The sequence below is a fragment of the Lotus japonicus genome, chromosome 2, assembly GCF_012489685.1.
Source record: "Lotus japonicus ecotype B-129 chromosome 2, LjGifu_v1.2".
In the NCBI taxonomy this organism is placed as follows: Eukaryota; Viridiplantae; Streptophyta; class Magnoliopsida; order Fabales; family Fabaceae; genus Lotus; species Lotus japonicus.
The window spans coordinates 12125656-12136810 of record NC_080042.1 but is presented as its reverse complement, the minus strand read 5'-3'; positions in this window follow the sequence as shown (position 1 = coordinate 12136810).

Sequence of the window (11155 nt, the reverse complement as noted above, 5' to 3'; positions counted from 1 at the left end):
CATAAGTGGACCGGACACCACATCTTTCACCTAGAACCTTAAGTCTATGGGTGTATGGGTCTTCACACTTATAACCACTCATATCTATCCTTATCTTTCAGTGTGGGACTTACTCACACTTGATACACAACAAAGGGAGAAGGGGCGAGGCCGTGGAGCGGCGTTCTATAATCGCAGACGTAGAAAATTTAGTCAAACTACGTGATCAAAGTTTTTGTGGGTTTCTCACTCAACTTTTTACTTACTGGTTGGTTGCTGCTCTAACACTATCTCTTTCTAAAGGCGGACGTGGAATAACTGAGTAAAACATTTTCCAATTTAAAATGGTTAATGCATGGAGGCATTGATCCTTACCTTAGCCATCCCGAAAAGAATGTATTTTTTTTTTTTTTTTTTTTTTTGAAATACGAAAAGAATGTATTTTGATTCTCTTTCTTGTTATAAAATATTTCTTTCACAAAGCAAATGCGCTCATAGTCAAACAAAATTAAGATATTAACACTCCTTTGAATGTAATCATTAGTTTTCAAAAAGAACAACTTAAATTACTCTAAAAGAGCCAAAGAGTACTATTACAATGTGCTGTGTGAACTTCAAGGAACTTCAAAACTGATAAGATTAAAATCGATATACTAACATTCCTTTGAATGCAAATCTGCATAATTTTAACAAATGCACACAGTTTAACAAATCTGCACAGTTTTAACAAATCTTCTACTGTTATTAGTAGACTTGCAAGTGAAAATAACTTTAACAAATCTGCTACTATTATTATTAGTGACCCTGCCCGTGAGAACTGTTTTAACAAATCTGTACGGTTTTAACATATATATTTGATATTATGCAGTTCATGGAAAAAGAACCTCCAAAAATCTCAGCAGTACTGATGTAGATGCTAATCCTTAAACTAAAGTAACTAAGAAAGAAATATAAACCTTTTCAAGTGCAACTTCAACTATGATAACTCAATACCAATATTAAACTATTTCATAGGGTCATAATTAGTACTCAATAAAAATAGATCTCAGCTACCCAAATAACATAATAAAAACTAGTATTGATCTAGCGTCATACACGGATGAAATAAGAGTATGAATAAATGAGTAATAAAAAGATAAATTGAACTCAAATATAAGTCAATAAATTAGCAAGTGTTAATCAACTATTGGTAATAACATTCTTATAACTACATTAGTTGTTATTAAACACACATTTTCGTTACTATCAGTCATAAGAATTTTCAAGACCATGGTCTCGTAATAAAAGTAGCTCCAACTGTATAGAATATTTTAATACAAATAAATTTAGATTGATTTAAGTTAAGAAATCCATTAAATATAAATAACTTACTTTGTTACATAAATTGATACTTATTTTCAAATTTCAAACTATAATAATAAACGAATTCAAAATTGTAGAAATTGATTTAGAACCGAAATCTTAGTATAATATTGTATATAATCACCCAAAAATTTTAATTTAATAAAATTAAAAGTAATTTAAATTTTGAAATGTATTTTTTGGGGTGAATAAATTAGGAAATGTATGATCGTAATCAAGTTATTTTACTATACAATCTCATAATTATGATTAATTTAAATGAGTGAATGTATGAATTGTAATTAAGTTATTTTCAAATTTCATATGGTCATAAATATAATTTAACTGGTAATATGACATATTTCTATAATTGTGATTGTAATGATCAACATTTTTTGATTTGAACTCAACTTTATTAAATTTTATTAAGTTGTTGGGTTGAATCTCTTACTTCTGAAAATCTTTAAGTCCTCATTTTATACTCGCTTCTAGGGTTTGTTGATAGATGTTGGAGCGTGTAGAGCGTATCAAGTTTTAGCTGTTAGATTAAACGATCCTTTCGTCAGGTGCATTACATGCATTGTACCCTTTCATTCCTTTTGAGAGAGAAAAAGGAAACTCGATTGTGACAACTTTGTACTTGTTTCCTTGGTTAGTGTGCTTTGTAGAGTATCACGTAATCCTATTGAGGCATCTATTTGATCTTGTCCATGATCTTGAACAACACTTCTTTGATGGTTGAGTGCTCCTCTTCAACCTGGGCTTTATGCTCCTCTAATGCCTGAGCAAGCTGAGCTGTAGGATCCGCATCTAATGGTGCATCTTCATCTAGTGGTGCATCACCATCAGCATCCTCTGGAGCATCTTCATCGCTTTCAACTAATTCTTCAATTATGACCGAAGACTGAGGAGTAGAGCTTCTTGGCAGTTGTTCAACATAAGAACAACCTCTGAATTTTCTCCTTCATCATCTGTTGGTTCCACCACAAACTACTCCTCTTGAATTTCAGTTTGAATGGAGTCAGGAGTCAGTTGCAGATTCTCTGGCATCGTCGCTCTACTTATCTTGATTGGAATTGAGGAGCGAGAAGGAAATGATCAATTTCATCAACACCAAGATGAGTGAAACCTCCAGGAAATAGTACAAAAGGGCAAGAAAACTATGGAGCTATGAAAGCCCAAGGTTTCTGGATAATAAAGTAAGTAAGGCGTTGTTCCCACATATCTAGACATTGGAGATAATTGCCACTATGATGGTTCAGGTTCAGGTGCAGGTGGAACGTCTCTTCGAGCAAACAAAGTCAAGCCCGTTCCTGGTTCAGACGACACAGTGCATGATAACTGCTCCTACATTTAATGTGACAAGACTATTGTTTGCAGAGAGTTGATAATTGTTCCAGTCACGTGGGTGAGAGAAAGTATTTAGTTACGTTAGATGCGTTTGTACTTTTTCAAGATTTTGAACGGCAAGGATCCAGACGTTGAATGCAAACATTTTCTTTCTCATTGCTAGACGGTGCTTCAGCAGACAGTTCATGTCCAGTGTTGGACAATACTTCAATTAGACGATCCTTGATAGAGATAGCATCAGTTTTGATCAAGGAATGGTAAGACAATCCTTTGCGGCATGATCTCTTAGCATGTAACTCTTGAGCTTGCTTGAATACTTTGAGGGCTTGGATGATGTTCCACTTTTTGACTTAGGAGAGAATCCCAAGTAAAATTTTGTGTGAGTATTTTCTATGACAAGTCAATACCCTTTTCCAGAAGAACTAGTTGTCCTAGTAGGACCACATACAAGTCTATTGGTATCATTTCCAGAGGTTGGCACGCTTACAAAGCATTTAGGTAGAAAAGGGGTTTCGAACAAAAGCTGGGTAAGCTGTAGAACATGTGACATCAGATCTAATAGATAATTTTGACAAACCACATTCTAAGTCATACATTGACTCTGAAAAAATGGTCATTATAGAAGCCCTAGCTTCCTATGTCAAAGCCAAATATCGTTTTCTGGTGACACTAAGAAATGTTACATCAAGAATTGAAAGGTCTTTCAAGTTTGTCTTAATTAGACTTCCTTGCACTGAGTTCTCAAGGTAACTTGTCAAAGGTGTTAAGTTCAAAACGTTGAATGCATCGTTAATCTTATTTTGAATGATAACAATTTTTAAGAGTGAAACGTTTAAGAGTGCAAATGAACTTACTAATTATATTGTATGAATTGCATTTCAGGAAATTACTCTTATACCCCCTCAAGTTATATCATCTAAAGGAGCAACGCATGAAGATGACAAGAAGACAACTCACACATAAGGAGAAAAGTCAACATGACAAGGAAGAAACCAGTCAAAGCTACAAGACTATGCAAGCGGTCAACTCAGTCAAAGCTGCAAGGGCAGATGACACAAAGAAAGAGAGTCACATCTGCAAGGATCGTGTGAATATCAACAAAAGAGAGATTGGCCAAAGCTCAAAGCTGCAAGTGAAAAGGAGCAATCAAAGGCATGTTGAATCAGCTAGAAGAAACCGAAGAAAAGTCAAAGCATCAAGGCATCTAGAGTCAGCAAAGGAATGCTACATCTGCAAGGCAAGTCAAGTGAAGAAGAGTGTCATCCTCCAGATCGTCTAATAATAAGAAGAAGAAGGATGTTCAGAGATACAACACAACACGACTAGCAAAGGAAAGCTATATCCACTAGATCGTCAATCTGAAGAAAGACAACATGAAGAAGAAGAAGAAGAGATCAAGATACATGAAGAGTCAAATCATCTAGATCATCTTCTCAAGGAAAAGCTCAAGCTTCAAGCGCATATCTTCAAGAGCGATCAAAGCTTCATAAGCAACTATGCAAGATCAATCAAAGCTTCAAAGCTCATCTACAAAAGAAGGTTCAGAAAGAACAAACTATGCAAGAACAAGCCAAGGCAATGGATCGTCCGAGAAGACTGCATGCAATCTCTACAGTTCAACGTCTATCTCAAGGCTGATCAAAGGAAGCAATGTCCAGAGAAAAGAGCGTTATATTCAAATGGAAATATCTCTGACATTCTTGAGGAGAAAGTCAAGTGCTAGGAAATCACGTGATACTCTACAAAACACTATGGCCGAGGTAACTAGAGTAGCATGTCAACATCAAAGTTTCCTCTTTCTCTCTCATCAAAGGAATGAAGAAATGGAACAAAGCTTATTGTCTACACCTTCTTCAAATCAGGCTAGTTAGACAATCCATCTCTGAAGAAGAATAAAAATTTTGGTCAGAGCTGAAAGCCTCAGCTTTTAAATGACCAACAGACGGAATGATTGGAGCATGTGCCAAACTGGTAAATCTTCTAAAAGAAGAATAGCTGAAAAAAGAGCATCGTCTGAAGAACTGAAGAATAATCGTCTAAAGTAGAATCAAGACGACAGAAGAAGAATATCATCTAAGGAGTCAAAGTCTCACTCAAGCAAGCTACAAAGTCAAATCAATCAAAAACTTCTTGTTGAAGAAAAAGTCGAGAAAAAGCTTTGTGCATAAGTTTCAAGATGAAGATCACGTGTCTGCCACAAAAGTTATGATGAAGAAAAGCATCGTGGTGTCACTATCATACTAGTGTTTTTCACCCGTGCGTTGCACGGGGAATTTTTTTATTGTATTTAATACATCGATTAATATTTTAAATTATAAAATATTTAAGATGCTAAGAATGTAAGAACAATCATAATAAAGATGTAGATATTTAAAGAGCACAAATTCAAACACTCAATTTTATTGTTTTGTTAGCATACACTGAATTAACTAATATAAAGATTTTGAAAAACACATAAGTTAATAAGCCAAAAGCTTTAACTTTTGCATATGTACTGAATTTTGTTTATGAAGATGTATATTCGTGTTGCATAAAGGGTAATGCTTTTGTGTTTTAGATATGTAACAATTCATAAATATATAATTATTGTTTAAATGATTAAAAATACACTTAACTTATAGAAAAAATGAATTTTTAATTTTTTTAAATCGTACAAATTTTATTTTTTCATGTAAAATGTTACTCCCCGTGAGATATCGTAACTCTAATTTGTTAGCACTAATAAATTTAGGTTATAATCAAAATAAGTTAAATCATAATCATAATTGATGATAATATTTTTTATAGTTTTTTTTTTACGGTCATTTTTTTAGTTCTGAATTGACTACATTATTAACACTTTCCTAAATAATTTTATCACCTAGAATATCACCGCAAGATTAATCAAGAGATGATGAATATAAATAGGTAAAGCCTTGTAGAAATTGATAGCTATGTTCTATTGACAAAATAAAAGGTGGCATGTTCTAGAATTTTTTAATATTTTTAGATTTTAAATCTCAAATTACTTTTCAGCACATTAGTATGAATTTGAAAGGCACATGTCCAAAATAACTACTAATTAGAGCTGATATATATATTGTATAGTGACCATGGGGTTCCTATCTTGTTAGGTCCTATAAGCGCAAACATAAACACACATTATTTAAAAAGCTAAGATGCTAATGTTCATTAAAAAAATATTTTGGATGAAGATTGTACATAAGATATAAACATTTAAAATCATGATATTAAGGGTTAGTTTGGTACAATATATCATTCTACTCTTATATATTAAAATGAATAAGATTATGTCTTATAAATTACTTGTCACAACTACCACCACCCTACTGCCACCACAGTCATTATTGACATCGCTACCACCACCAACTCCACTCCCATAATCACCACCACTCACCGCCATCACCACCCTTCGTCATCGCCCAGGGTCGTGTAATGGGTTAGACCATGAAAGCAAGTGTCATACAAAATTGTACCTATATAGTATATACTATTGAGACTTGAGAAAGGTTGCAAAACAATGGAAAAACGGGTTATCTTAACTGCAACGTGAGAATTAGGAAGTGCAACGTAGAAGTACAATTTTAACAATTATTAGTAATAGTGTTTTATATAAACAAATATAATTTTTGCAAGAAAAAAATTAATAAATAAAAGGCTAAAAAGCATTTTTGGCCCCTGATGTTTCAAGTTTGTGCAAATTCTGCCCCTATCTATTTTTGTCGATGTTTCTACCCCTCATATTTTCAAACAGTGCACCGTCTACCCCTCTGTCAGGGGTAGACACTGCACTGTTTGAAAACATGAGGGGTAGACGATGCACTGTTTGAAAACATGAGGGGTAGAAACATCGACAAAAATAGAGTAGGGACAGAATTTGCACAAACTTGAAACATCAGGGGCCAAAAGTGCTTTTTAGCCTAAATAAAACATATAATATAAAACTAATAAAAGGTTGTAAAATCTTTCATTTGTTTCATTTCTTGTGTTTCAGGTTCTATTAAAACTTTAGGTTATTTTCCAATTACCTATTAAATGTGATCAATTTTTTGGTAGGAAATATTTGTCATTTTTAATCATTTAAATTATTTGTAGGAAAAATATTACTCCTATATCTTACTTAAACTTTTAAAATATAAATGGGAGAATATAAAATTATGAATTAGACATTTAATTAAAGTAAACTGTTTTTCAATTTGAACAATCATGCATGATTGAGGTCATTCATGTACCATTTTTTTCTTCAAGTTGTTAGGTGTTTGGTTTAAAACACCCAAAAAACGAATACCTATCATTGGTTACAATTTCCTTATCCTACGGTATTCATCCTTGTTTTCTGCAAAAACTAATTTTAATTGATGAAAATTAAAATTCTTGTGTTTCTTCCAAAAAAAAAAAAGTAAATCTGGATATACAATAAAAAGAATTTAAATAGTCATATTATATAATTGCAAAAGAAAAAAAAAGTAAAAAACACTGTTAGTGAATAAAACAAAACAACTCTAACTGTACCGTTGCATGTTGTATAAGATCCGAAATAACAAACCTTAAAAAAAGATATACAACATTGTGCATTAGAAAAAAGAAGAAAAGAAATGTCAATTGTCAAGATGAAGGTATATAAGGAACAAACCTTTGGTCATTGCATGTTAATGGGAAAAGATGAGCAACGAAGAGAATTTGTTCTTCATGTTATGAGAGAAAAAAATATATACAATCATGTATTAAATAGGATAAGAAATTAAATAGGGTGATAAAGGGTCATCTGTTGAAAAAATTTGCTCAATAGAAGATAAACACCTAAATCTCTTCTCCTTCTTTTGGTATGACCCGTTTCTTTTCTTCCTCACACTGTATTTTGCACACTTTTGTTCTTGATACAATTTATAACACTCTTATAAAAAAATTGATATCGTGGTCAATCTATAAAATATTTGTCTTAAATTACTATAATTAAATTATATGTACACAATTTATAGCATCATAATAAAAAAATTTAAAAATCCATGGTCAATTTAAAAGATTTTATCTTAAATTACTATAATTAAAGAGATGAGAAGTTTATTTTGATACAAAATCATGTTCATCTATTATTTATATCTAAAAAAAAGATTTTACTTAAATTACTATAATTAAAGAGATGAGAAGTTTATTTTGATACAGAATCATGTTCATCTATTATCTATATCTAAAAAAAAAGATTTTATCTTAAATTACTATAATTAAAGAGATGAGAAGTTTATTTTGATACAAAATCATGTTCATCTATTATCTATATTTAAAAAAAGATTTTATCTTAAATTACTATAATTAAAGAGATGAGAAGTTTATTTTGATACAAAATCACGTTCTTCATTAAAATTAATTAATACTCTAAAAATAAATTAAAAATAAATTAAGATAAAATCAAGAAATAAACAACCTAAATCCTAATCAAATCTAAAATTTTAAAATGTATTTTTTTATGAGAATTAACGTGAGAATGACATGTGAAATTTTTTTATGAGAATTAACGTGAGAATGACACGTCACTAAAAATTAACGTGAGAATGACACGTCACTAAATCAGCCTGATAGGAGTTCTTCTTTTCTAATATATATTGATATTGATTTCCATATCTCTACACCAACGGATAGAAACTCAGACCTATGGTACCTTCTACATGACATATTACATCTTTACGACAGGGTCTCCATCAAACAGTACCCGCTGTGATGAAAGTTCATTTCGTGTTGTTTGAACCAATGGCTAGAACCTCTGTGAACTCAACGCTCCAATGAGCCGCAATGGCTACTTTTCACTCATAGAAGAAGTGAAGACTGGAAGAGGTAGCGGTTATGCTCACATGGATTGAGCTTTATGCGCAAATCACTTAAGCGTGAAAATAAGCGAGTTGGGAGGGGTAGCTCACTTGGTTGAGTTAAGTGTAGAAATAGGTGTTGGAGACGGAGGTCTAGGGTTCGAACCCTGAGAATGGGCATTTGTAATTACTAACAACTAACCAGTAACATTTTCCTATAAAAAGAGCGTGAAAAGAAGCCTCTTTGCTCAACCTCAGACATCGAAGATATATTTCAATGATCAAATCATTTATCATCGTCTGCTTCAACATGTAGAGTAGATTTTGTTTAGTGTCAAATCCTTTCTATCTCTAACATGTAATCGAACATAAAGCATAAGCTCAAAGTTGAAAATCTCTTGAATGTTGTAATGTTCATGAACTTAAATAGGTCTACCATCACTCTTATTAGAAGAGACTATTTGTAGATGAAAGATCATTTGGGAGAAGTCATGTTTAATACTTGTAAATGAGGAGTCCTTCAAATACTTAGTGGGAGGAGTCCCGAAGAATACTCATTAGAAGGAGTCCTATCTAATACTCAATGCCTGAAGAGGCAGTGAAAGAATACTCGGAGGAGTCATGTCTAATACTCAATGCTTGGAGAGGCAGTGGCCAAATAATACTCAATGCCTGAAGAGGCAGTAAAAAAATACTTGGAGGAGTCATGGATAATACTCATTGGGTCGAATACTTGTACAGAGAAGTCCTTGATACTTGCATAGTGAAATCTCGGTGCTGCCGAGGACTGGATGTAGCCCTATCGTTCTAGGGGCAAACCAGGATGAAAATGTCTGTGTGCATCATCTACTCTCCTACTCATACATGTCCGCTGCACCAAACGATACGAATGAAGAAGATGAAATCTCATATTGTTTGGAAATTCCAAGAATTGGAAGGCACAATTCAAACCCCCTTTCTTGTGCAACTCTGATTTTACTTCAAAGGGATCAGTGAAACCACACTTTTAATCTATTAAAGGAAACAATGAATCTACTTTCAAATAATTGATTTATGCTAAGTAGATTTTTTTTAACCCTGGTACTAAACTCACAAAAGATGAATTTGGTGTGATGGTGGATAAGACCTACCATAAACAAATTGTGGGAAGTCTTATGTATCTGGCATCTTTTTAGCCCGATATAATGTTTGTGGTGAATCTAATTAGCAGGTATATGGAGAACCCTACTAAGCTGCATTTACAAGTGACCAAAAGGGTGTTGAGATATTTACACGAAACAACTATGTTTAGAATTTTCTAGAGGAAGGGAACAAACAGAGAGCTCCTTGCATGTACTGACAGTGAGTATGGTTTAGGGTTTAGGGAATTCGGATGATAGGAAAAGTACTTGGTGTTATGTTTTCACATAGTGTTCAAGTGTTGTTTCTTGGTCATCAAGGAAACAACCGATTGTGAGTCTATCAACTACAAAAGTTCAATAGGCGCAACTTCTAGTGCATGACAAGCCATATGGTTGAAAATGGTGCTTGGGAAAATGTGTATAAATCAATCCAAGGAAACTGTGATTCGTTGTGATGGTAGTTATGCAATTAAACTTTCGAAAAATCTAGTAATATGCATGGGCATTGTAAGCGTATTGATGTCATTTTCATTTCCTTCGGGATCTCAAATGATGGAGGGCATGTTTGTTTTTAGGTTGGTATCACTTGGGTTGCCATGCCATGTAGGAATCCCGAATTCCCAGGCACTTTTTCCCAATGGAACTCTTGAGTTGGGTTGGACAAAAGTACTTTGACTTTTAAGTGAATGGAAAAACAAACATGCACGGAATTGTTGAGTTGATGCATTCGGGCAGAACAATTGGATGATATTATGACCAACCACAGAACAATTTGTGCCGGCACCGCTTCTTCCATTCTCTCCTTATTTTTCTGATCCAGCCGCAGCCGCCAAAGCTGTCGCCGCTGTTGATTTCCGTGCTGTGACGCTCCCCTTTTTCCTTGTTTTCTCTGCTGCCCGTCATCATTGCAGTCGCCAATTTTGTGCTTCACGAGACCCAGCCGCCATCTTCATTTTTTTTGTCCTTTGTGCAGCCGCCACTTCTGGCGATTTGCACATCAGATTCAACGCCGCAGCCTCTTCTCTTTAGCTGCCATCAATATCAGTATTGTTGCGTCATCACTTGCAGCCCAGACAGCTGCCAGACAGACGATCCCACGCGCCAGTTCTTGTTCCACGTGCCGCCAGCTGCCTTTCTTCCCGCGTCACCAGGCCTTCTTTTGTTTCCCTGTCCAGTCGCCGCTTCAAGGCTTTGACAGCAAGGAGTTTTATCATTTTTTAATTCCTTCCAGGTGCCAGTTGACAGCTCTTGGACTCCACGCCGGTTGACTTTCCAAGTTATTTCTTGGACCAGACGTTTCCTTTTCACCGGGTGTTGATTTTTTGGTTGTTGATTTATCATTATTTTCCCACATGGCTTCCGATGCTACTCCTCCGACTTTTTCCTTCAACACTTTGGTGCATATGATTATAGTGAAACTCAAACCAGATAATTTTCTTCTCTGGCGTAAACAAGACTTCTTCAGAATCAAAACCTTTATGACATTGTTGATCCTACAGTTGATCCACCACCAGCGTTTATCCCACAGATTGCATTCCAGGTCCAAATCCTTTCTTTGCTCAG